This window comes from Lithobates pipiens, unplaced genomic scaffold (assembly GCF_037356315.1).
Source record: "Lithobates pipiens isolate NorthernLeopardFrog02 unplaced genomic scaffold, aLitPip1_a1.2 Scaffold_48, whole genome shotgun sequence".
NCBI classification, from domain to species: Eukaryota; Metazoa; Chordata; class Amphibia; order Anura; family Ranidae; genus Lithobates; species Lithobates pipiens.
Window position 1 is genome coordinate 2,040,940 of NW_027507872.1, and position 27,035 is coordinate 2,067,974.

At 45.7% G+C, this 27,035-nt stretch overlaps 1 protein-coding gene across 3 annotated transcripts in view; it reads right to left on the minus strand.

Moving 5' to 3' along the window:
• Positions 1-27,035, minus strand: part of SOCS3 (suppressor of cytokine signaling 3) — a 482,856-nt gene that overhangs the window by 147,712 nt on the left and 308,109 nt on the right. Inside the window, exons 3-4 of one of the 3 annotated variants that reach the window (XR_013270044.1) lie at positions 15,359-15,460; positions 4,953-5,894 (exon numbers count right to left, since the gene is read on the minus strand). The exons of 1 other annotated variant lie outside the window; for it this stretch is intronic. The gene's annotated coding sequence lies outside the window, so the exon portion shown is untranslated. Of the gene's footprint in view, positions 1-4,952; positions 5,895-15,358; positions 15,461-27,035 lie in introns of those variants that run through there. One more of the 3 variants, XM_077467167.1, reaches the window with a different exon arrangement.

Genomic DNA, 27,035 nt, shown 5'->3' on the forward strand with positions numbered 1-27,035 from the left:
CAACAAATTGCCTGCCACTGACGACAAGCGCCAAAAAAGAATCTTCGCCAAGATCTTTCTATCAACATTGAGAAGACTGATGGGGCGCCAGTTCTCAATCATTGAGGGATCTTTACCTTTTACCTTGACAGAAGAATCACAACGGATTGCCCCATGGAGGGAGGGAGCGAACCCTCTTCTAGACAGCTGTTATAAGCCTCTGCTAAAAAGGATGAATGGACTTAAAACACTTGTAAAATTCAGCTGTCAACCCATCTGGCCCAGGCAACTTTTTGGTAGCCAGGTTCTCTATAGCATGAACTACCTCATCCACTGAAATTGGTTCTGTCAAATCCATCAGAGACAATGTACCACTTCCCAATCCTGGAGTAGAATCCAGAAAGCTTTCCATCTTGTCCAGACAAAGGTCCCTTCTTCCCAGAAGGTTTGCGTAATATGATCTGAAGATCTCCAGGATCCCTGATCTGGACTTCACCAGGGAACCTGTACTATCCCTCAGGCCTATGACCGTCTTAACTGCTATGCCTTGCTTACAGTTCTGGTAAGGATCAGGTGAGTGATATTCCAGAACCAAGGAGGCATGCCGGTCGTATTGACACTTTCTAAGAAAAACTTCACCTCAGAGATCTCCCCTGGATCTCCTCTATACGTGACAAGACGATCAAGCTTCCTCCGTCAAATGCTGGTAGGCAATGTACATACCAAGCTGCTTCTTACTTATGGCCTTGAAAAGTCCAATCGCCCTTTGTTTCACAAGCTCCCACCACTCTGACTTACTGCTGCAAAAGTCCAGAATAGAAACCTGTGCCTGAAAAAAATCCTCAAAGGATTGTCTTACCTCTACATCTTCCAGGAGAGCTGAATTCAGTTTCCAGGTACCCCTTCCCCTGGGTGGAGTGTCCGAGGCATTCAGAGTCACAGACAGCATACAGTGGTCAGAGAACTCCACCGCCCTCAACTCAGGAGCCGAGAAAGCAGAGTTCTCCTTTTAAAAAAAAACTCTAGGTATCTATCCTACTCTGACTATTCCCTCTCTGAAATGTGAATCCCGTGCTGCCAGGGCAGTGCTTAATATGCACATCTACCAGGCCTGCTTGTCTCACCATATCTCTAAGAAAAACGCTATCGTACGCCAGCCTGTCTATGGAGCCTCTCCTGTCTTCAGGTCTAATTATGGTGTTAAAATCACCTCCAAAGACAACCTGCTGGGATGTAAAAAGGAAGGGCTTGATCTCTGTTAGGAGGCATTTCCTGCCCCATCTTGACTGCGGTCCATAGATATTGATCAGACGCAGGTCCTGACCCCTAACAGAGACATCCAAGACCTTGCATCTCCCAATCTCTACCTCAATTACCCACCGGCACATTACCATATCATTTTTAAAAAGGACTGCAACTCCGCTGCAGGGCTCAGCCACAAGAGACCAAAAGGAGGGACCGCATCTCCACTCCCTTTTTGCTAGATGGACATCGGCCAAAGTATTGAGTCAGGTCTCTTGCAAAAATAAAATCTCGGCATCAAACTCGCTGAGCAAAAATAAGGCAATATCACGAGCTCTTGCAGATTTAATGCTGGCGACATTAATGGTCGCCACCTTTATCGGAGTGGGAACTGCCATCAGGATGATTGGGGTAGTCGTTTCTTAACCTTTACCACACTCATCACCAGAAACAGCTCTCTTCAAACTATGTGACTCCCCCTCATCCATGGATGATAAAGAGAAGGATATATCAGATATCTCATCACCTGACAAAACTGAAAAAGTATTACCAAGAGGAACCTTTCCTGGGTCCGACTCTGAGGAAGAAATAACCACTTTATTTTTCTTCCTCTTCTTCTTTTTCTTCCTCCTAAACTTCTCCCGCCCCTCATCATCCGAATCCCCCTCAACAGAGGGTGAGACATGGGATATGGACACCCTTCCATCAGCCCCACCCCCTCCAGCACCCCCACATTCCCCTGACCACGTTTGCGCTGCTGAGGGACAGGGACTGGAGGCTGAGTGGGAAGATCCGCTAAACCTGCCCCCCCAGCAGCTTCCGCTAGTCTGGAGGATCTACGTACAGCAGGACCAGGGACCACCACATGGGGGACAGACTCAGGAACCACATCACTAGGGGAAACAGAATCTGAAACGACAGATGGAACAGACACAGGAGGGACAGACTCAGGGACCACATTACCAGGGGAAACAGAATCCAAAACAACAGATGGAACAGACAAAGGAGGCACAGACTCAGGGACCACATTACCAGGGGAAACAGAATACAAAACAACAGATGGAACAGACAAAGGAGGGACAGACTCAGGCACCACATTACCAGGAAAAATGGAATCCAAAACAACAGATATAATGGACACAGGGGGGACAACAACAGTTTTAGCGGCCTCATCCTCCTTATCTAGCCTCTGCAGCTCAGCCTCCAATCCTGGCAAGTTATGTGATGCCTCTGGGCACTTACTATAAGGATGACCGAGCGTTTGGCACAAATTGCACCGAATTTGGGTACAATCCTTTGCCAAATGGTCCAGATCCTGGCATAGTGAACACTTTTTACAGGTGCAGGTAGATGCAAAATGGCCCTTTTCACCACATTTATTACAAACTTTGGGCTGACCCTGGTAGAATATAGTCAGCCGATCTCTTCCCAGAAAAGCTGAGCAGGGCAGATGTTGGACTACATTTCCCAGCATCCCCAATTTTAGTGACACTGTCCAGGCCCCTGTCCATATGCCATGTTCATCCAGGACCTTCCACAGTGGAGTGAGGACCTCACCATATCGGCGTAGCCATACTATTAAATCAGCCTCTGGTATGGATTCATTGCACACCAGGATCGTCACCGATTTTATCACAGGCTGCCTGGAAATCACCTTTGGCACCAAACCACTCCACTGCGGAAGGCCCTTGCACCTCCTATATCGCTCCCAAAATAAATCCAGACCCTCAGGTTTTACAAAGGACAAATCAAACTCATAACTCCCCACTGGGCAAATCAAAGCAAATCTATCCAAGGCTTTAAAGCCCATTTCCAAAACCAGCTCAACCACTCTCCCCCTTACTGGTGGGGTCCCCTCCCCCTCCCACTTCAACTGAACCACATTTCTCATCCTGTACCCACCAACCATCCCACCACCAAACCTCCCCAAATTGTGACCACTAACATTTGCAACATTCCCCCCACCCCCCTTGGTGCGACTCCCCAAAACTGACGCATAACTCCCCATATTTCTCTCAGCAGAAAAAACATTTGTGTTTTGAGTCTTCTGACACATTTCTAGCAGATATCGATTGTGCAGATTTGGTCTGAACAATCGATGAGTCTTTCCTCTGCTGAGCAGAGGGAGGAATGTCATTTTTATTTTGCCCAGCAATATTAACCCCTTCACCACCCACCACATTCACTGCCTTATCAATATTATTTCTGTCATTATTTTCTGGCACATTCATAGTTCCTGCCGTGTCCACACTCATTGCTGTCCCCATACACACTTCACCTCCAGGCCGACTCTTCTCCTCCATCAGGACAGGAATATCAGCTGAGCAGAGTGAATGTTGTTCTAATACCGCAACAGGTGAATCACTGCAGGAGACTTCCATGGCTGTCTCCACTTCACATGCTGTACTGTGCTGATCCCCTCCCCCACCTGCATCAATCAGCCCAGGTGAAGGAGAAACAGGCTCTTTGGAGCTGTCAGCCATCTTGCTTGTAGAACTACAGGTCTCACCAGTAGTAGCAAAATCCAGGAGTGGGGTGTATGATCGAGATCCATCCACATTACTCTGGTGGGCTGATGACACCTCTGCCAGGGGTTTTCCCTCCATGTCTGGAGAAGGTTTCCCTGTAGCAGGCAGCTGTTTGCAGAGCTCCTTCCATCTCTGTTCCTCAGCTGGGACACCTTCCACTACAACAGGTGGGGCAGACATGCTGGAAGGAGGCAGTACAGCGCACTGGGATCCCTCCACCAGTGCCGGCTTTTCTGGTCTGTAATCCCTCCGCTCATCCTCAGGGACCTCTGATGGTTCACCAACAGACCCGTCTGCCCTTAGGGGTGACTCCATCTGTTGGATGAACTGAAGGATGCCATGTTCATTCTCAACCCCCAGACTGGTTGCCGCTGGCGATTCCCCAGGTTGACATGGGGGGAGAGGTGCAGAGACAGATAAAGCCGGGTTGTCTGTTACCTGCGGCTGCTGATCCACAGGACTCAACGATGTCTGGCTGGAAAATCTCCTCTCGTTTTAAAATTTTTCTGCAAAAGCTCCGCTTCTGTCTTTCAATTTCTCCAAAAGTAAACATTGTTTCTTTACCTTCTCCTCCAGCTGCTGTAACTCTGGCTTCATGGCCAAACAATTCTTACTCCAGGCCTGGAAATACTTGGTCCTGAAGTTTTTATGTTCAGCTTTTAAACATTTAAGCTTCTCCTCAGCCCTTCCGATTGCCCGAAAACGGTCAACAATCTTCTGTCTGTAGACATCCACATTCTCAGCAGGGTCTGGACCCACAGTCAGATCCTCCACCTCCTCCTCCTCACTAGGCCCTGTATCATCAGGGGAATCCCTCCCAGGGCCTCCCCCAGGATCAGGCATTATTCCTGGGCTGAGCTAGCAGGCAAGGCCCAGGCTTGAAAAAAGGGTGGTTCTCAGAGAGCTCTTTGGGTGTGTCCTCCTCCTCCTTCCCACTGATCACCAATGTAAGCGCATGCATCCCACTGACCACCAATCCCGCTGACCGCCAATGTAAGGGCGTGCATCCCACTTACCACCAATCCCACTGACCACCAATGTAAGGGCATGCATCCCACTGACCACCAATCCAACTGACCACCAATGTAAGGGCATGCATCCCACTGACCACCAATCCCACTGACCACCAATGTAATGTTGTGGAATTATATTGCAAGCTCAGTATGTTGACACAGTTAGTGCAAAAAATAGATGGACGCACTGTTGAACAATAAAACATAATCACATTTATTGAAAAAAGTACAGATAGTAGACGATGCAGCAAAAAAGTTTTGGTATTTATTGAATTGCATCAAGCTGCCATGATACCTGACCGGCAGGTAAATTTCAGTAAATTTCTCACGGATGCTGGCCCCTCTGTAATTGCCCCTTGTATGTGTACAATCTGCGCCTTCAATCTCATCCATTAAAGAGTCCTCGAAAAGGTACCCATCCCTTTCACGGACAAAATTGTGGAGTGCACAGGCAGCTTTGACAGCAATTATGGAGTTTTCCATGCTCAGAGTTATGTGGGTGTGATGAAAACGTCATTTGTTTGCCAGGATTCCGAAAGTACACTCCACAACTCTTTGTGCTCTTGTTAGCCGATAATTAAATACCCTTTTCTCCACAGAGAGTGACTGGTTAGCATATGGCCTGAGCATTTTTTCTGACAGAGCGAAAGCCTCATCACCGACAAATATTAAAGGGAGAGAGGGTTCAGATGTTCCAGGGAGTGGTTATTCATTCGGGAGGTCAAGTGTGCTCTCCCGAATCATTCTTCCAAAACTGGAGTGGGAAAAAATGCTGGAGTCAGAACTGCTCCCATAAGAACCAATGTCTATGTAGATGAATGAGTAGTTTGCATCAGCCACTGCCAGAAGAACAAAAGAAAAATATTTTTTTATAATTAAAAAATTTGGTCCCACTACCGACTGGCCTCACAATTCTGATGTGCTTGCCATCTATGGCACCAACACAGTTAGGGAAGTTGCAGCGCTCCCAAAACAACTCAGCTTTGGTGTTCCATTACTCTTTCTCATGACCACATCTCTTAGGACCTCCCAGATGGCGATACAGGTGTCCCGCACAATTGTGCTCACCGTAGATTTTCCCAATTTGAACTCGTAGTGTAAGCTTGCAAATGAATTTCCAGTTGCTAGGTACCTGAAAAATAATATGAAATTATTTATTTATGTTTTTTTTTTATTACAGAAGGTCTCATACACACTAGGTGGCGGAGCCTCAAGGACACACTTCAGAGACACCAGAGACTGCAGCGTGAAGCAAGGAGTGGATCTGGCGCTGCCCCAAAGCGTCCCTATGCCTTCGCCAGATACATGGATTTTTTTAAGCCAGTTTTGGAATTGAGGAAGTAAGTTATCATACATGAATCGGTCACTCTACCGTCTCTATCTAATTAACCTGTCCTACCCCTAACCTTTACCACCCCTATCAGCTTTATACTTTTTCATTCATAACACAGATCAAATTTATATTTTTTGTATTGCAGCACGGAAGCAAGTTGGGAGGAGGAGGAGGGGCAGGAGGAGGAGGAGCATGCTGCTAGTGTCGACGATGATGGAGTATCATTTGCTGGCACATATCAGGAGGAGTCATCTATGGAGCTCCAGGGTGAGCAGATCGAGGTACATGAGTCCTCTGCTCATGAGCCGGAAAATGAGGATACCGACGTTTCAACACCTTCCATCAGAAGGCCAAGGCAAACCTCTACTTCCCACAGGAAGAAAAGCAGCAGGGCAGTAGAACAGGTTGAAGACCAACACCAGACCAAAAAATTACTACACATAGTGTCAGGGATCACTGAACAAATTGATGCTCAGCGATGCCCTCACACTATGTTTGCCATTAGTTTGGTGCCTCTTCTCAAAGTGGTCTTGCCAGACCGGTACTTTAATATGAGGATTGCAGTGCAACATTGCATCCATGCATTCACTGTGCCACGCCATGTTTCTGTGCCAACACATAACTGTCCTAGTACCCAAATAATTCCTCCCATTTCTTCTGCCTCAGACACCGTGCCAAACCCTTATCCCTCTAGTTTTGCCGAACCCTCTAGTATGTATGAGACCCCCAGATCACGAATACCATATCCCATTCCTTCACCATTTGCCTCTGTAATTTCACCCCCAAGTAGAACCACAGATATTAGCAGACAAATGGATATGAGACCACTTGACTCAACATCTTACCATGTCCTGACACAAAACAGAACACCACAGCAATACGAGCAAATAACGTCCCTGCCAAAACAATTCCCTCCTGTAGCAAGACCAATGGAACAGCACAAACCGATAATTCCAAATCATTATCCATATCACAATCGATCTCTTGAATCTCCCTCAAACATGCTTACACACTATCGACACTATGGACCCTCAAGTGTACCACGGGATACCGAGATATCGCCGCCTGAGCCATCCAGGAAATATCCCTCAACACAAGATGAAGCCTTGCAACAAACACCACCGAGCTCTTCAACAACAACACTACAACGGCATGATGTAACCAAGCCTGATGAACATAGTTTGCCAAGTTATTTGAATTTGTAGATGACTATCTACCAATTACGCTACCAACTTCATGTTATGTTTTCGTTAACTTATTTTTTGTAATTTTGATGGTTTGTTCAAAAATGATTTTTTTTCTAATGGCTCAGGGAAATAGAGATGGAGAGAAAAAAAGATTAGGGGGAAAGTGGAGATGAAGATGCGCGGGAGGGAGGATGAGAGAGTGGGAGATGACAGGGAGGATGAGGTGGAGAGGTAGCGTTTCAGTTACTAAAGTTTTGAAAGTTAGAATTAAAGTTCAGTGCAGGTAAAGACAGACAGTCAGAAGAATTTAGAGAGTCAGAGGGACTTAGAGAGTCATAGGGAGTTGGAGAGTCAGAGGGAGTAAGAGAGTCAGAGGGAGTAAGAGAGTTCAGAGAGTCAGAGGGAGTAAGCCCTTGTACACACGGTCGGAGAATCTGTCGGAATGAGTCTTATCGGACCGTGTCGTCAGATAATCCGACTGTGTGTGGTATGCATTGGACTGATTCCGTCCGAATCTCCGTCCGACCCAATTTTCCAACATGTTGGAAAGATTTCCCGACCAAATGGGCCGGACGGACCTAATCCGATCATGTGTAGAGCATTTTCATCGGACCAAGTGCCACGCATGCTCACATTCAAATTCCGACACGGAAACGCTCGTTCAGGTAAAACTACTGCTCGTAAGCGATATAGCACATTCGTCACGCTGCAATGTTATAAAATCATTCATCAAGCGCATTCTCTTGTTCTTTACAATGCTGCAAGAACCAACTTCTTTTGATGCTTATAGTCACACACACTTCTCCCGAACGGATTTCATTACTCTTTTTTAACCATTTCAGTAATACAATTTTAGTTTGCATCACATCTACACAATGTTTGATTTTTTTTTTGGGATGTTTTTTATTGGGGGGGGGGGGGGGGGGTTCCCTAAAAATCTCCTTTAAAGACACTTTGCTCATTTATCCTTATTTTTTTTTTATTTTGTGTAAACTTACAACAACAACATTATTTGATTTTTGAGATTTTGTTTTTCTTTTTTAATCTACAGGAGGTTGTTTAGTGTTAACATCCCTTGTTATTTATTTCACTTAGTTTTTTGGAAATGTACCTGCCTGCTCACAAATAAACTGGCCTTTTGGAAGGAAAACACATACGCAAGTATTTCATCCAAACAAAAATTACCTTTATTTCGGTGTCAGTAACAGATAAAGAGGGAGGCAGCAATGTTGAAACTGGGGAGATTTGTGAAGCCTTTGGCCCCCAGGGCACACATCAAATATTTCAAAGCAAAAATTGGTGGCCTGAGGAGTACATATCTGAGGGAGAGAAGTCTGGTCCTGAAGTCCATGAAACCCGGAACAGCAGCAGATGACATCTATGTTCCCAGGCTGTGGTACTACAACAGGATGAATCTTCTGGCACACCAGACTGAACCCGGGTCATCACACTCTGGTCTTCCTTACACGCTTCCTTCCAGGCTGTGGCTGTGGTGCTGGAGGTGTGGCAGAAGGAGGAGGAGGAGCAGGGGCATGGGCCAAATGACACAAGTGTGAATCTCGTGTCATTTGGCCCAACAGACCCGTGTTGAGGGTTTGGAGAATAACCTGCTCACACCAGATCTGTTGCCCCTGCTCCATTTTCTCCAGCTTGCACACAATCAAGGCAGCCAAGGCCTCTTGGTGTGTTGGTTTTGCTTGTAGTGCCGCAGAAGCCTCACCAATCAGCCTCAGGGCCGACTCCTCCACATTCCCCACCTTTCTCGCCCTTTTGCGTGGAAGGCGGAGGGGAGGGACCTGGCATTTGGTGAGGCTCCTTTGGCTGCCCACCGCCTGGCTGCCGCTTACCCCCGCCTCCTCCTGGCTGCCACTTTCCACAGCCACCTCCTGGCTGCTGCATTCCACACCCTCCTGGTCCTGGCTGAGTTCTTCCTGTGTATGAAAAAGGGACATCGTTTGAGTTTTTGGTTCATCAAACACACACAATTTTTACATCAACACTGTTGCAAATAGTTAACCAATAGAAAAGACTATCATTCTGAGCCCAGCATTTTTCTTTCTTGTCCCAAAGGTTTTGGCCACTACTGTCTATTGATATGTGAAACACTTTCAAAACTCACCAATTAGGGAGCACAAATCAAGTTAACATCATTAATTTTGACTCCACAAATATGTACAACAATACTATACCTGGCTCAAGCTGGGCTCCTCCAGTTCTTCCTGAGTGGAAGGCCCAGGTTGTGCGTTGGAAGACTCAGCGGGTGTGGAATGGAGCATAGGACGCGTGGAAGGAAGAATAGAGAGTGCTTGTCTGGCCTCAGCCTCGTCTGACAGAAAATTCATCCTGTCATAATACCACAGGGTGGGAACATAAACCTCAGCTGCTGAAGTTCCTGATTTCATGGACTTAACCACTTTATTCCTCTCCTTCAGATATGTACTCCTGAGGATCCCAATTTTCTTTTTGATATATTTGTCATCTGCCCTGGGGACCACCGGCTTCACAAACTCAACCAGTTCCATTATTGCTGCCTGCCTCTTTGCTCTGCTACTGTAAAAAGGATGGGTGTTTTGCCACAGGACTGGCAGGTCTCGATATTTATCGATGAATAGAGGGAGGAAGCTGTCGTCATTAAAGCCGTCCATGTCTGCAAGACACAACACAAGACAAACACTAATGTCAGGCTAAACTCCACTAATGCAGGCCTCAATCTAGAAGCAGTGTAGCCTAATGATGTGCCAAGTTCAAAATTGTACCTTTGTTTGCGCATTCATTGCCTCAGCTTCTCCCTCTGTTCACAGATCGTACGGACGACACACGCGTGTTACATCTTATATACAGTGCGCTTGCGTGCAACTCCGCCCGCCCCTGACGTTCTTTCCAGACTATTCCCCGCCCCTTCGCTTCCGGCGCAGTGGGCAGAGCACACAGGTGCGCAATAATAATTACACTAAACGAGGAGGAGGATGAGGAAAGGCCGGAGCTTGAAACGTCCCGATCTAGGAAGACAAGATTTAAGGCCGCAAATATGTCTTTTGGAGAGATGTTGGAGATGGTCAACATATTGAACAGGACCGACTATGATGGGAAATATGGACCTTACCCAAACCCAAATATCAGAAAGGCCAAGATCATGAATAAAGTTGTGAAGTGTCTTCTGCCTAATTTTGGGGTACACCGATCCATGGATCAACTGAGAAAACGCTGGTCAGACCTGAAACTGAGGGAGCACGAGCAGTACATAAGGATCAAGCGTGTTCTGGACAAAAGTAAGTAGTTGTGTGTTCATATGATTATTATTGCTTGCATACTGCTCCATGTGCTTTGAGTTCATGTTGTGCATTTTAAAATGGCCATTTTCAAGTTCATGGTTTCATTCGTTCGTAGGAAACATCGTTATGCAGAAAAGTATTATAGCTGAACACAGTGTCCCCAATAATGTTATGACCTTGAAGCTCGGCCAAAATAAACAATTGAACAACACTTCCAAACAATGTTTCATATTGTTAATTATGCCCTCTGTGTGATAATTATTTAATTTTTACAAATCTCATAGGGGAGAGAAGACTCAGCAAGTATGAGGACACCAGGGACCCCACCCCTCACAAAGAAGGACAACTTCCAAAAGATCAAACAGAGGAGCAGGAGGAGGAGGAAGGAGAGATCGTGCAGGATGTGCAAATTGTCACCACAACAGGTGAGTGTCGGAGAACACAGCTTCCGGTAAGCTCATCAATGTATATCATCATATTTAAATTACATGTTTTTTTTTCTTTTGTTTTATAGGTGATGTGGAAGAAGATTTCCGTTTTACCAGTGAAAGTGCCCAGATCAGGGAGATAATGGGGTGCAATGGGTATTGGGAACATATCCTGCAAAACATCAATGATGTTAATTTAAATTGGAAAAACATCATTGTTGTTTTGGGGAGAGTGTGAAACACCCCAAACTAGATAGGGTCTTATTTTTGGAATTTTAAGACCAAAATGTTGTAGTTCTCCAAATTCGACATTTGGAAGATGCACAGAGTGTGGAAGCATGCATTATCTCCCATCATGGGGGATCAATGTATGTGTTTTGTGTTTAGTGTCTGAGATGAAGGGGTTGCAGCCCCAAAGCATGTACATTGATCCCCCATGATGGGAGCTAGCACATGTTGACACACTGTGTGCATCTTCCAAATTTGGATTTTTCAGGGGTGACACCCCATGTGATGAAGGCAAGATCAGGCCAGTTTGTACATACTCATGTCTGATATTGTCTTCACTTTTCAAAGTGGAACTTTGTATGCTCATGTGTTCTGTATTTTACAGTTAGATATATGCCTGTGTACACCAAAACAATAATTAAAAAAAACTTTTCAAAAACTATTTTTTTTAAAAACACAATTTCTAGGTTGGTTGTACAAACCTTTTCAAAACGCACATGTGAATGTGGTTGGATTAAACAGTTCAATTAGCAACAATGTGTGGCTTTTTTTTCATGGCACCAAAAATGTATTTGGAGTACAATTTAAGTTTGTGCTGAGAAGGAGTGTGATTTACTAAAGGCAACTCCACTTTGCACTCCCAGGGCAGTTTCAGGTGTACTTTTGCAGTGCACTTGTAGTGCATAGTGGATGTGCCTTTACTAAAAAAACACCCACAGTGATGTGTAAATTTGGTCAATCATGCCATTTTCCTGCCATGGTTCTGAAAATGAGCACGATTTGGGTCGCTAATGCACTACATACATTAGTTAACAAAAAAGAAGGTGTGCGTGTAGCAGACCCACAACATAATAACATTATCTGAAGAAGAGACTGTCCCCTCATCTCGCACAGAACTTGGGTTTGCACTGTTGGTGAAAAAGGCACAACTTTATCAAACATAATTATACCTAGGAGACACATAAAACCAAGCCAAGCAGTAAATGAAGGAGTTTCATATAAAAATTTAATTTTAAAATGCTGCTCAGACATTGTCTGGCATATCAATGGCCCCCCTACCCACAAAGTAGTCCATGTATTGGGTTCTAACCTCATGGGCGCTTTGGGGGGCAAGCCAGGATGAGCATGTTGAAGGCCCGTGAGGTTATCTGCATTGTCCATCAAGTCTGCTTCTTGTTGGCCAACTGAGACCGCATAGTTCGCAGAAACTTTTTTCAAATAATTGTGCAGAACACAGCACGCCAGCACTATGTGATTGAGTTTGTATTCCGCCATGTGAATAGGCGTAAGAAAAAGGCAGAACCGGCTGGCCAGTATACCAAAAGTGTTCTCCACCACTCTTCGGGCTCTGGACAGGCGGAAATTAAAAATCCTCTGGTCTGGGGTGAGGGTCCTCTGGGGGAAAGGCCGCATCAGATGGTTCGTCAGGGCAAATGCCTCATCCGCGATGAAGATGAACGGGAGTCCTTCCTGATTCTCCTCTGGGGGTGGCAAGCCCAGACTGCCACTCTGGAGACGCCAGTAGAACTCCGTCCATGAGTACACTCCACCATCCGACATCCGTCCATTTTGCCCCACGTCCACATACAAAAACTCATATGTTGCAGACACCACCGCCAACATCACGATACTATGAAACCCCTTATAGTTAAAATAGTATGACCCCGATTTGGGTGCTGGGACGATGCGGACATGCTTCCCATCTATTGCTCCTCCACAATTAGGAAAGTCCCAACGACTGGCAAAGTGGGAGGCCACAATCTGCCATTCCTGTGGCATTGAAGGACACTGTGGATTGAAACAAGAACAAAAATTATTAGTTTGACCAATCAACATTCCAAGCAGATTAGACACAAACCTTTTGGGACAAAATTTGTTAAAAATTTTGTGAACTGAGTATTTAAAGCCTAAAGTCTAATGTCCCCTTATGAGAGTCATCACCCCCCCCCCCCTCATCTGATGGGCCCTTGCTAAAAAATGAGGGGGGGATGTTTAGGACAGGTAACCCTCTCCACTTGATTGAGAGCTGAATGGCTAAATAATGTGTGATACTTTGGGATGCCCCTCCTTAGTTACACTATTGGTAGCCCACGGACAGGTAAGAAGTGTCAGAATACAAAAAATTTATCAAAATGTAAGCACTTTTTGACATTCTGCTATTACATATCCAGATAATAGGTTAAAAGCCCCCCAAAAAAAAGGTTAAGTATTGAGGCAGGCCCTTACACTACATGCTTAGGTGAATTCATCCATAAATGTGAGCATCAAAAAGGTAGGTATAGTGTTTATTGGGTTTGGTAAAGTCAGCAGATAGAGGATTGCTATCAGCTGGCCTAGCAGTTGGGGGGAGGGGGGTTCCTAATGAGTTTGGCACAACCCCCCCCCCCCCCCCCCCACCCGAAAAAAAGAAAAAAAAAACACTCTGCATGAATTGAAGCACACACATCACATTTGTAGACATTTTAGGGGGTGTTTAGGGGAAAGCAATACTATGGAGCTGCCAAAAGACATTGTTAAGTGACTAGACTATAGTTTTAGGGGCCAAGAAGAGCATGGTGGGGAAGTTAGTGAGGAAAATATGCCTGAGGACAAAGGGGCACAGCATATAAATTAGAGCATATTGCAATGATGGTAAGTAGGGAATGAGGAAAGAAATGAAAGACATTAGCAATCATGAAATACATAGAATGTGATGTTAAAGGATAAAACTTACCTTCATATAGTCCTTCTGCAGGAGATGAATGATGGCAGAACAGGTCTCTGGAATAATGATCCCCAGAGCCTGGGGGGAGATGCCTGTAGAGAACTTGAGGTCCTGAAGGCTTCTCCCTGTCGCCAAGTAGCGCAACGTGGCGATGAGCCTCTGCTCCGGAGTGATGGCTTGCCGCATGCAGGTATCCTGCCTGGTGATATAAGGGGTCAGCAAAGCCAGCAGACAGTGAAAAACAGGGTTCGTCATCCAGAGATAATTCCTGAAATAATCAGGATTATTCTCCTGGATCTCACGGAGCAAAGGCATGTGCGAGAACTGGTCACGCTGGCACAACCAATTCTTGGTCCACAAACGCCTCCCCTCCCTGTTCATGGACCGGGCTTGTGTCGAAGTAGCAACCCCAACACGAAGCCCCTGCACAGCAGAAACTCTACGATGACTACGTAGAGGAAACATGGTTAGAAAATGGTCGGCTGGTCAGAGCGGACACCAGAAAGCACAGATAAACAGCAAAGCCTGAAAGAACGACCTGAATAGCAGAAGCAAGCAGACAATAAGAATTGTCTTTCAAAACGTACTATATCAAGATATAGTCCACAATGATCAACAAATACTTACTGACTGCACGCACTGATTATCAGATACGCACCGACAAGCAGAAACTAAAGAGCTGTAGCGATCTGAATCGCAAATCTGAAAAGCACGAATCGTCTCTCACCAAACTTCTACTAACACGCGATACACACGAGATCAGCAGAAGGAGCCCAAAGGGTGCTGGACGTGGAGCTGAACTTCCTTTTTCTAGTCCCGCCGTACACGGCTTACATCACCGCGTTCTTGGCCACCTGCAAAATCAGACAACTTGGCCCGACCGTGTGTATGCAACAGTTTCGGACACAATCCGTCGGACTAAATCCGACGGGCAAAATCCGACGGATTTGGTTGCCAAAATCTCCGACCGTGTGTACGTGGGCTAAGAGAGTCAGAGGGAGTAAGAGAGTCAGAGGGAGTAAGAGAGTCAGATTGGAGAGTGAGAGGGAGTTGGAGAGTGAGAGGGAGTTAGAGAGTCAGAGCAAGTTAGAGAGTGAGAGGGATTTGGAGAGTGAGAGGGAGTTAGAGAGTCAGAGGAAGTTAGAGAGTCAGATTGGAGAATCAGAGGGAGTTAGAGAGTCAGAGGGAGTTAGAGAGTGAGAGGGAGTTAGAGAGTGAGAGGGAGTTGGAGCGTCAGAGGAAGTTGGAGGAGTTAGATTTTTTTGACAATATTTCCTGCAAAATATGTAATTGCAAAATATTTACAAGTTTTTCTAAAAAAATAAAAAATACTTTTTTGGAAGACAATTTTGTTGTGATATCTGTATGCATTCTTTGCATTCATTACTAGAGCTTACTATGGTGCATAGCATACATTTTCACAAAGTATATCTATAAAATTTACCTTAATGTAACAAGCAACCTTTCCGCTGGCTCCACACTATTCCGAAAGGTGGTGTTCTGATACTCCAAACGTGTACCAAGCAGCTGAAGTAATTCATCAAAACTAAGAATAAAACCACAATACCAATGTAAGTGACAGGATAAAGCACATACACACAAGTAAATTGAATGGTAAGAGGCAAGAGTTCTAGTAAAAGGAGAAAAGAGATAGCAAGTGGGATTGGTGGTCAGTGAGATGCATGCCCTTACATTGGTGGTCAGTGGGATTGGTGGTCAGTGGGATGCATGCCCTTACATTGGTGGTCAGTGGGATGCATGCCCTTACATTGGTGGTCAATGGGATTGGTGGTCAGTGGGATTGGTGGTCAGTGGGATGCATGCCCTTACATTGGTGGTCAGTGGGATTGGTGGTCAGTGGGATGCATGCCCTTACATTGGTGGTCAGTGGGATTGGTGGTCAGTGGGATGCATGTCAGTGATAGAAAGAAGGAGGGAGGAGGAGAAGGAAGAGAGGTACATTTACTAACCTATTTACTGACATCTGGGAATAGTTGAAGAACTTTTCCTCATGCTGCCTGAGATCATTATAGAGGATCCTAAACTGGCCTCTCTCTTCCCTATTTTGGATAATTGGATGGACCCAATATCGTCTTGTACTCATCAGTCTCTTCCTCCTCCTGCTCCTTTTCCTCCTGGCTTTGTTCATCAGCACTGCAGCAGTAGCAGTAACAACTGCTGCCATGATTAACGGCATATGATGAAACATAATGGCCAAAAATCAAAATCACTACACACAAAGAAACCGCACTCAATGACAATACTCTTCCCACAAAAGAAAACCGGGAGGAGCACAGGAAATTAACTCCCATTTTTTTCTTGCCTTTTCGATTGGCCTGAGCACAAAACGCACCTGTACCTCATTTACATTCTAAGCGCATTGAATTCGCATTAAATTCGCAATACAATCGCGCTGGTAATAACCAAACACGCAATGAAAAAATAAATTTGAAAACCCCAAAAATTTAGAAATTATGAAAATAAAATCATTCTTCAATTGTGGTAGAGAGGGAATAATTTGTTATGAGATGCCCATGCCCATTTTTGTATGTAGAAAAGACAATTAGACAATTTAGACGCAAAGTCAATACTCTGCGTCTAAATTGTCAAATTGTCTTCCCTTTTCTAAATGACATTGCACAAAAAAAAAAAAACATGAAAAACATGGTGGTAAAGCTGAGATATTACAATTTTACAAAAAATGAAAAACATGGTGGTAAAGCTGAGGTCTTACAATTTTGGGCCATAGAACAATTTAAATTGGGCCCAAGAAAAAGGTGATAAACATCTATTGAAACTGGAAGCGAGATGGATCTTCCGTCTTAATTCTCGAGCTGCATCTGGTCTTAATGAAGGCTTTACATTTCTACCTTTCGTACGTGATTAACCACTTAAGGACTGAGCCTCTTTTTAGATGTGTTGTTTACAAGGTAAAAACATTTTTTTTGCTAGAAAATTACTTAGAACCCCCAAACATGATACTTTTTTTATTTTCTAACACCCTAGAGAATAAAATGGCGGCCATTGCAATATTTGCTCTCACACCGTATTTGCGCAGCGCTCTTACAAAAAAACAGTAAAATTAGCCCAATTTTTTTATATTGGGCAAGATAATGTTACGCAGAGGAAATTGATACCCGCTCCTGGAATGGCAACAAATGTTTACCCTTAAAAATCTCCATTGGCAACCTTAAAAAAAATTACAGAGGAAGTCTAGAATTATTGCTCTCGATCTACCGATCGTGGCAATACCTTACATGTGTGGTTTGAACACCATTTTCATATGCGGACACTAATCACGTATGCGTTCACTTCTGCTCGTGAGCTTGGCGGGATGGGGCACATTTAATTTAAAAAAAAAAAAAATCTTATTTATTTTACCTTTTATTTTTTGTTTTTTCACTGTCTAAAAAAAAAAAGAAAAATGTTGTCACTTTTATTCTTATTACAAGGAATGTAAACATCCCTTGTAGTAGAAAAAGGCATGACAGGACCTCTTAACCACTAGCCTACTGGGCACTTAAACCCCCCTCCTGCCCAGACCAATTTTCAGCTTTCGGTGCTCTCACACTTTGAATGACAATTACTCAGTCATGTAAAACTGTACCCAAATTATTTTTTTGACCTTTTTTTCATACAAATAGAGCTTTCATTTGGTGGTATGTGATCACCTCTTGGTTGTTTATGTTTTGCGCTATAAATGAAAAAAGACCGAAAATTTTGAAAAAAATGCATTTTTCTTTGTTTCTGTGATAAAATTTTGCAAATTATTTTTTTTTCATGAATTTTGGCCACAATTTATACTGCTACATATCTTTGGTACAAATAACCCAAAATAGTGGATATTATTTGGTCTTTGTGAAAGTTAGAGAGTCTACAAGCTGTGGTGCGAATCATACAAAATTGATCACATCTGATGTACTGATGGCCTATCTCATTTCTTGCGACCCGAACAAGCCATGAAAGTACAAATACCCCCAAATGACCCCTTTTTTGAAAGTAGACATTCCAAGGTATTTAGTAAGAGGCATGGTGAGGTTTTTGGTGTTGTCATTTTTTCCCACAATTCTTTGCAAAATTAAGATTTATTTCTCTCACATGGCATGTTTATACCACAAATGACACCCCAAAATACATTCTTCCACTCCTCCTGAGTATTACGATACCATATGTGTGGGACTTTCACAGCTTTGCCACTTAGACAAGCCCAACATGCAGGGAGTACCCTCATGTGTTCTAAGAACATAAATTACACATCTAACTTTTTGACTACCTATTACACTTTTGAAGGCTCTGGAGCGTCAGGACAATGACACGGGGCACTCACGTGGCACTGATGGCAGATGGCACTGATACATGGCACTGATGGCATGTGACACTAATGACAGATGGCACTAATACCTGGCACTGTTGACAGATGGCACTAATATGTTGCACTGATGACAGATGGCACTGATACGTGGCACTGATGACATGTGACACTGACAGGTGGCATTGATACATAGCACTGATGACACGTGACACTGACAGGTGGCACTGGGGACACGTGGCACTGACAGGTGGCACTGGGGACATATGACGCTGACCGGTGGCACTGGGGACAGATGGCACGAGGCACTGGGGACAGGTGGCACTGGGGACAGGTGGTACTGGGGACATATGGCACTGATTGGTGGCACTGGGGACAGGTGGCATTGATTGGTGGCACTGGGGACAGGTGGCATTGATAGGTGGCACTGGGGACAGGTGGCACTGGGGACAGGGGACAGATGGCACTGATAGGTGGCACTGGGGACAGGTGGGCATGTGTGTGTGTTTCACTGTGTGTGTGTTTTAATGTGTGTGTGTGTTTTACTGTGTGTGTGTTAGTCAATGGCTGCAGCTGCAGCCGTTCATCTCTCCCTCCTCACACGCTGTCTCTGTGTGAGGAGGGAGAGCCGATGAGAGATGATATCATATGTTTACATATGAGATCACCTCTCATTTGACACTGTGATCGAGTACTAATTGGCCGCTGTGATTGGCCATTTAGCACGATCTGTGATTGGTTGTGTCCGTGGGACACAGCCAACACAGAACTTCCCTGATGCGTGCCCGCGGCGGCACGCAGAGGGGAAGTAAACAGGAGGACATCCAGGGATGCCCTCCCGGCAGACAGCGTCCGTGCTGTAGCCGTCTTTTGGCTATAGTGCAGGCACGAAGTGGTTAAATATGAGATCTGGGGTCAAAAAGACCTCAGATCTTATATTTACACTAAAATACAATAAAAAAAAGCCATTTAAAAAAAGAATTTAAAAAAATGGCCCTTTATGAGCTATGGGCAGAAGTGGCGTCGCTTCCGCCCTGCAATGTCATGGAGATGGGGGCTTCCCCTCACTCATCTCCATGCCCAGCCAGAGAGAGGACCCAATCGCCTCCACCGATACCCGTGGCTTTGGTAAGCAGTGGAGGGCACCGCCGCTGATAAAAGTGATTTTGTGGCGAGTCCGCTGCAGAGACCACTTATCTTGTAGCGGACCGCTGGCTAAACAAGTGAATACTGGGGTTATGGCAGCTATCTCTGAGAGATATATCATTTAATAGGGCAGAAGGATGATAGACCATACCTTCAGTAAAAAAATAGTATTTACTAGTATACTTTCACTTTTTCTTGTTCATCTCATTTTTATATGTGGCTAATAGATGGGAGGAGAGATAGCTATACCCTCATCTCTTTATACCAGTTGGTGTTGGTGAGTAGACCTTGAGTTTACATATCCTCTAAATAGCCTGGAGCCTTTATACTGAATATAAGAGGCTATAATAACCCTTATATCATCTATATGTGTATATCATGAGAAGTTTCATCAATTAACCACTTCCCGCCAACGCTGTAGGGGAAAGACGGCTTCAGTGTGGGCTTAAAATGCTGGGAGGGTGTCCATGGAGTTCCTGTCCATGGAGTTCCTGTGCGCCCCCACAGGCGCACTTCAGGAAGAATCTGTGATAGGCGAGTAAGCCATTCACAGAACTTGGTAAATGGCCAATCACATTGGCCTTTTACCATGTGATCATTGTGTCCAAAGACAGGTGATCTCAAATGTAAACATGTGAGATCAGTTGTCATTGCTGCCTCTCCTTCCCTCACATGGAGACCGCGTGTGGGGGAAGGAGAGCTTCTATGATCTGAGGGAGTTTGCTACAATGTATTACAATTTTTTTATGATGCCAAAACAGTGCCCATCAGTGTCCCAGTGAACACCAGTGGCATAGTGCCATCAGTGTCACAGTGCTATGAGTGCCCATGAGTGTCATCAGTGCCATCAGTGTCTGTCATCGTGCCTCAGTGTCATCAGTGGTACAGTGCCTCAGTGTCCTCAGTGTCACCGTGCCATAATGTCATTGATGTTACAGTGTCATCAGTGTCATTGTGCCTCAGTGTCACAGTGCCATTAGTGTCACTGTGCCTCGGTGTCATAGTGCCTCAGTGCCATAGTGTCATCAGTGCTACCAGTGGCATTGATGTCACAGTGCCATCAGTGTGATAGTGCCACAGTGTCATTAGTGTTGCAGTGCCATAGTGTCATCAGTGTCACTGTGCCATCAGTGTCAGCATACCATTGGTACCATAGTGCCATCAGTGTCATATCAGTGCTGCCTCATCAGCGCCCATCAGTGTAGCTGATTAGTGCTGCTTATCAGTGCACATCTGTGCAGCCTCATAATTGTAGGCTTATCAGCATCTATATGTGCAGGCTTATCAGTGCAGGGTTATCAGCAACCATCTGTGCAGGCTCATCACCATGCCTAAAAAGTGATTTCCAACAGAGGAGGTATACCAAATTCGGGGAGCTCTCTGTTGGATTCTGCTTTGGATTTTGATTGCGAGACAGTGCTATACAGTGCTATACAGTGGGACACTGACATTGACAGAGGAGCAGGATCGCATGCCCGCCAAACAAAGGTGTTTTGGTGAGAATGAGGCTACCACAGGTAGAGCAGTGGCATCCAACAGCAGCACAGTACCATCCAACTTTAGTGCAGCGCCCTCCACTAGTAGCGCAGTGGCATCCACCAGAAATGGAGTAGTGTAATAAGGATGTGAAATTAACAGAAACTGCTGCACTTGAAAAATTCCTTGAATAATAAGGAAATAATTACATATATATCCATATGATACACTGTTTTTAATTTAAATGTGATCTAATAAATGTGTGACAATAAATTCAAATATGAACTTAAATCTTAATCGATAAAACAAAACAGCAGGTGGGGCTGCTCTACTATTGGCGCAAAAAGTCCAAGAAGTGCATTGTGCAGTGAGGGTGTGGGAGCTGTGTGGTGGAGTTGCAGACCAGACCCCTCCCCACTGAGACCGAGAGAGGTGGTGGCATCTGGACCATCGGGAAGGAGGAGGAATGATTGAGGACCTTGCACTCCATAGACTCTGACAGAGGAAGTGGGATTGGGAGATCAAGGGAGACAGAGATGTGACAGGCTAACCGGGAGAGGCGGGCAGCGGGTAAGTGTAATCCGTGGATTAGAGGGGGAGTGTGTTAGGGAGACCAAGGAAGTGGTGGGAACAGTGACAGGCAGACTGACTGGGGGATACTAAATCCTGACAGATTGGGCGGACTGAGCAGGAGCAGAGGGGACACAGAGCACACAGATGATAGAAGACTGACTGACAGTGTGTGTGTAGTGGGAATGCTGGATGAAGAGGGTGTAGTGTGTATTGTGGTATAACTGAGTATTGTTGGGTAACTGAGTATTGAGTACTGTTGAGTAGCTGTTGGGTACCGAGTATTGTGGTGTAACTGTGAGTACCTGTGGACTATGAGTACCTTTGGACTGTGAGTACCAGTGTAATGTGAGTGCCTAAGTACTGTGAGTGCCCAAGTACTGTGAATGCCTGCGTACTGTGAGTGCCCAAGTACTGTGAATGCCTGCGTACTGTGAGTGCCCGTGTACTGTGAGTGCCCATGTACTGTGGGAGCCCGCATACTGTGGGTGCCTGTGTATTGTAGAGTTCCCGTGTATTGTTGAGAATTAAAGTCAGGAAGCTAGTTTTTAGTTAATTGGACAGAGTAAAATTCCCAATCCGCAATAAATTAGTGGGTACGATGCCCGATGGGTATGGAGTGCTGTGAGTACCCATGTATTGTTGATTATTAGTGTGAGGAAGCTAGATGTTAGTTAATTGCACAGAGAAAAATTCCCAATCCCCATTAAATTATTGGGTATGAAGCTGGATATTAGGGAAGTTAACAAGTGGCTGAGGAGCTGGTGTAGAAAGGAAGGGTTTGGGTTACTGGACCTAAATGGGGAGAGTGCAGCTTGGCTGGGAGAGAAGATGGCCGAAAGGTTAGAGGGGCTTTTAAACTAGACAACGGGGGGGGGGGGGGGGTGTCCAGATGTAGAGATAGCCAGCATGGAACAAATTTCAGAGGGTAGTATTGGGGGCATTGGTGGTAGGTTGACTAAAGTGCTTAAATCTGAGGTAAATAAATTAACAAATCCAAACCGCAGTTTCAGAACAACCAACAAAGAGATAGTATGCGACCGGACAAAACTAAGAGGCTTGTTCTCTAATGCCAGGAGTCTGGCTGACAAGATGGGAGAACTAGAGCTGCTGTTGTACGAGGAGGATTTCGATTTTGTGGGAATTTCAGAGACTTGGTTCAACAGCACCCATGATTGACTGGCAAACATTCAGGGGTATTCCTTATCTTGCGGAGATAGGGAGGGTAAAAAGGGGGGAGGGGGAATCCTTATGGGTAGAGCTTCAAAGGGAGGAAACCAAGGGGAAAGTAATGTGTGAGTATGCAACAGCCCCCCTAACCAGAGGGAGGAGGTGGAGGCGGACCTCTTATCACAGTTTGCAATGGCGGAAAGTGTCATTATAATGGGGTATTTTAATTATCCAGACATAAGACTGGGTGGAAGGAACCATGCTTTCGTTTAGAGCTCACCATTTCCCAAATGTCTTGCAGGACAATTTCATGGATCAGATGGTAAATGCACCAACAAGAAACAAAGCATTACTAGACCTACTGATTATGATTACTAACAATACAGACCTGATTGGGGATGTGGAAAAACAGGACAATTTAGAAAAAAGGGACCACAGGTCAATTAGTTTCAGCATAAATCACACAAATAGGAAACACAAGGGTAATACAAAGACACAGAATTTCAAAAGAACCAACTTTCCTAAACTGCGCTTTTTGCTATAAGATATTAAATGGGAGGATAAAATTCTATTAACAAAGAACATGGAGGAAAATGGGAGTGCTTTAAGAGGATATTAAATAAAGGTGCTGGCCAGTGCATCCCAATGGGAAATACATTTAACCACTTCAATACCAGGCACTTAAACACCTTCCTGCCCAGACCAATTTAGAGCTTTCAGCGCTGTCACACTTTGAATGACAATTGCGCGGTCATGCTACACTGTACCCAAATGAAATTTTTACCATTTTTTTCCCACAAATAGAGCTTTCTTTTGGTGGTATTTGATCACCTCTACGGTTTTTATTTTTTGCGCTACAAATAAAAAAAAAACGAAAATTTTGAAAAAAAAAATGTTTTTTTTGTTTCAGTTTCAAAACTTTGTAAATAAGTATGTTTTCTCCTTCACTGATGGGCACTGATGGGGCTACACTGATGGGCACTGATAAGGCGGCACTGATGGGCACCAGTGAAGTGGCACTGATGAGGTGGCATTGATGGACACTGATAGGCGGCACTGACAGGTGGCACTGATGGGCGACATGGATGGGCGACATGGATGGGCGACAGGGATGGACACAGATAGGTGGCACAAATTGGCACTGATAGCTGGCACGGATTGGCATGGATGGGCGGCACAGATGGGCATGGATAGACGGCACAGATGGGCATGGATAGGTGGCACAGATGGGCATGGGTGGGCACTGATAGGCGGCACAGGTGGGCACTGATAGGCGGCACAGGTGGGCACTCATAGGCAGCATTGGTGTTATACTGTACTAATGGATGCCAATCAGTGCCAAACAATAATGCATGCCAATCAGTGATGCCCATTGTGGGCACTGATTGGCATCCATTATGGGCACTGATTGGCATCCATTGTGCTGACTGGCATCCCTGGTGGTCTAGGGAGGATTACCTTTTGCTTAGCATCCCTGGTGGTCTGGTGGCGTCCCTGGTGGTCCAGTGTGGGCAGCCTCGGGGGGGGGGGGGGGGGGGGGGGCTGTACTGCTAATCGATCAGCACAGACCCCCCCTGTCAAAGGAGCAGCCGATCGGCTCTCCTCTACTCGCGTCTGACAGACACGAGTGAGGAAAAGCCGATCACCGGCTCTTCCTATTTACACTGTGATCAGCCGTGATTGGACACGGCTGATCACGTGGTAAAGAGTCTCCGTCGGAGACTCTTTACCGAGATCGTAGTTGCCGGGTGTCAGACTGACACCCCGCAACAACGATCACCGCGATGCAGCGGCTCATAATCCTGATCACGTCATATGACGTCCGATCAGGATTATGAAACCACTTTGCCACCGTCAATTTGTAATAGGGCGGGCGGCAAGTAGTTAAAAGAGCTAACAAAAGTCCTGGGTGTCTTAACTCCAATGTAAAAATGCATATAAAAGCAAAGGCCTTCAAAAAAAAGGCTGAGGGGTCATCAGCAGCATCCCTACTTTACAAAAAATTTAATAAGAAATGTAAGGGTGCAAGCAGAGCAGCTAAGATAAAACACAAAAGGCACATAGCGGAGAAGTAAACAAAAAAAAATCTTTAAAGCAGAACTTTTATTTCCGTTGGCTTGCTGTAGTGGGTGGAGGGGTCTTACAGCCCCCTGGTCTGTGCTGCCCATAGAGGTGGTGTCCTCTTTTGCTCCCTCCCCATCCTCCCTGCCAGCACCACCCCATTCCCCTCCCCCCACCGCCACCGCCTGACACCATCTCTCTCAGTGCAGAGAGGGGAGAGTTACAGATCCCCCGGATGACAGAGTAGGTCTCGGGCTGACAGGTATGTATGCAAGACCCACTCTGTCATAAGGAGGATCTGTAACTATCCCCGCTCTGCACTAATGAGCACTGTTAAGTTGCACTGGTGACACCAGCACTAAGCTGCACTGGGGACACCGGCACTAATGGGCATTGAAAAGCTGCATTGGTGACACCAGCACTGATGGCCACTGAAAAGCTGTACTGGTGACACCGGCACTGATGGGCCCTGCTAAGCTGGCACTGGTGACACCAGCACTAATGGGCACTGGTGAAATCGCACTGATGGGCACTGCAAAGCTGTACTGGTGACACTGGCACTGAGAAGCTGCACTGGTGACACCAGCACTTGAAAAGCTGCACTGGTGACACCGACTCTGATAAGCTGCACTTGTGACACCGGCACTGATGGGCACTGCTAAGTTGCACTGGTGACACCACACTGATGGGCAGTGAAAAGCTGCACTGGTGGCACCAGAACTGACAGGCACTGCTAAGCTGCACTGGTAACACCGGCACTGGTGGGCACTGCTAAGCTGCACTGGTGACACCGGGCACTGGTGGGCACTGCTAAGCTGCACTGGTGGCATCGGCACTGGTGGACACTGCTAAGCGCACTGGTGACACCGGCACTACTAAGCTACACTGGTGACTTCGGCACTGCTAACACCATCACTGATGGGCACTGAAGCTGCACTGGTGACACCAGCACTGATGTGCACTGCTAAGCTGCACTGGTGACACCGGCACTGATGGGCACTGCTAAGCTGGCACTGGTGGCACCAGCACTGATAAGCTTCACTGGTGACACCGCACTGATGGGCACTGCAAAGCTGCACTGGTGACACTGGCACTTATGAGCACTGAGACGCTGGACTGGTGACACCAGGACTGAAAAGCTGCACTGGCGACACAGACTCTGATAAGCTGCACTGGTGACATCGGCACTGGTGGACACTGCTAAGCTGCACTGGTGACACTGGCACTGCTAAGCTGCACTGGTGACACTGGCACTTAAAAGCTGCATTGGTGACACCACACTGATGATCACTGATAAGCTGCACTGATGACACCTGACAAGCTGCACTGGTGACACTGGCACTGATGAGCTGCACTGATAAGCTGCATTGATAGGCACTGATAAGCTGCACTTATGAGCCCTGATAAGGCTGAACCGATGAGACTGCACAGATGAGACCGCACTGAAGGGCACTGATAAGTTGCACTGGTGGGCACTGGTGAGACCGCACTGATGGGCACTGATAAGCTGCATTGATGAGGCTGCAATGATCAGCTGCACTGTTGAGCACTGATAAGACCACACTGATAAGCTGCACTGATATGGCTACACCTACTGATGTGGCTGCACTGATAAGCACTGGACACCATCCCCTGCTAAATATCTGTAGAAGAGGTTTCCACCATCCCGCACACCATGGATCAACAAGGAAGCGTCCAAGCAAATTATTTAATACATGATCATATCAAAGTACATTATTTCGGAGTCACGCAAGACCCCTTTGTCGGGCATTAAATTATTCACTTGGACGCTTCCTTGTTGATCCATGGTATGATGGCAAACATTTTCCTTGTGAATTTTGAACCAGTTCTCAGCTGGTCATTGCTGCAGCACCCAATCCCTGGAGAGCTTTTCCAGGAACATGTGTGATGAGAATATAGAGTGCTACTCGCTGATGTAAAGCGGCATGGCCAAACTATATCAAAGCTACAGAGTACAGTGTGTATAAAATAGAATTATGGGATGTGTATACAGTTCAGTACTGATTACATAAAGCATGTAAGGGAAATATGTTTATCTCCTGCTGTGGCTGGAGGGGAGGACACATGCATGATTTACAGTTATAAGAAGTTCCCCTTAATGTCTGTGTTATGCTCAGCAGTGTATATGCAGAATGAGGTGTGAGATTTATGTTGAAGTGGGCTTGTTCACATTTATTGTACACAGGCCTAGTATACCTCCCACATTCAGTGCAATATGCAAAGCATGATGGGAAATGTAGTTTAATGACAGTGTACATCAGGCATGCCCAAAGTCCGGCTGTAGGCCAATTGCAGCCCACGGCCTGGTTTTGAATGGCCCGCCTGGTTATTTAAACATGTATATCTTGAGTGCGCATGCGCGAGGGTT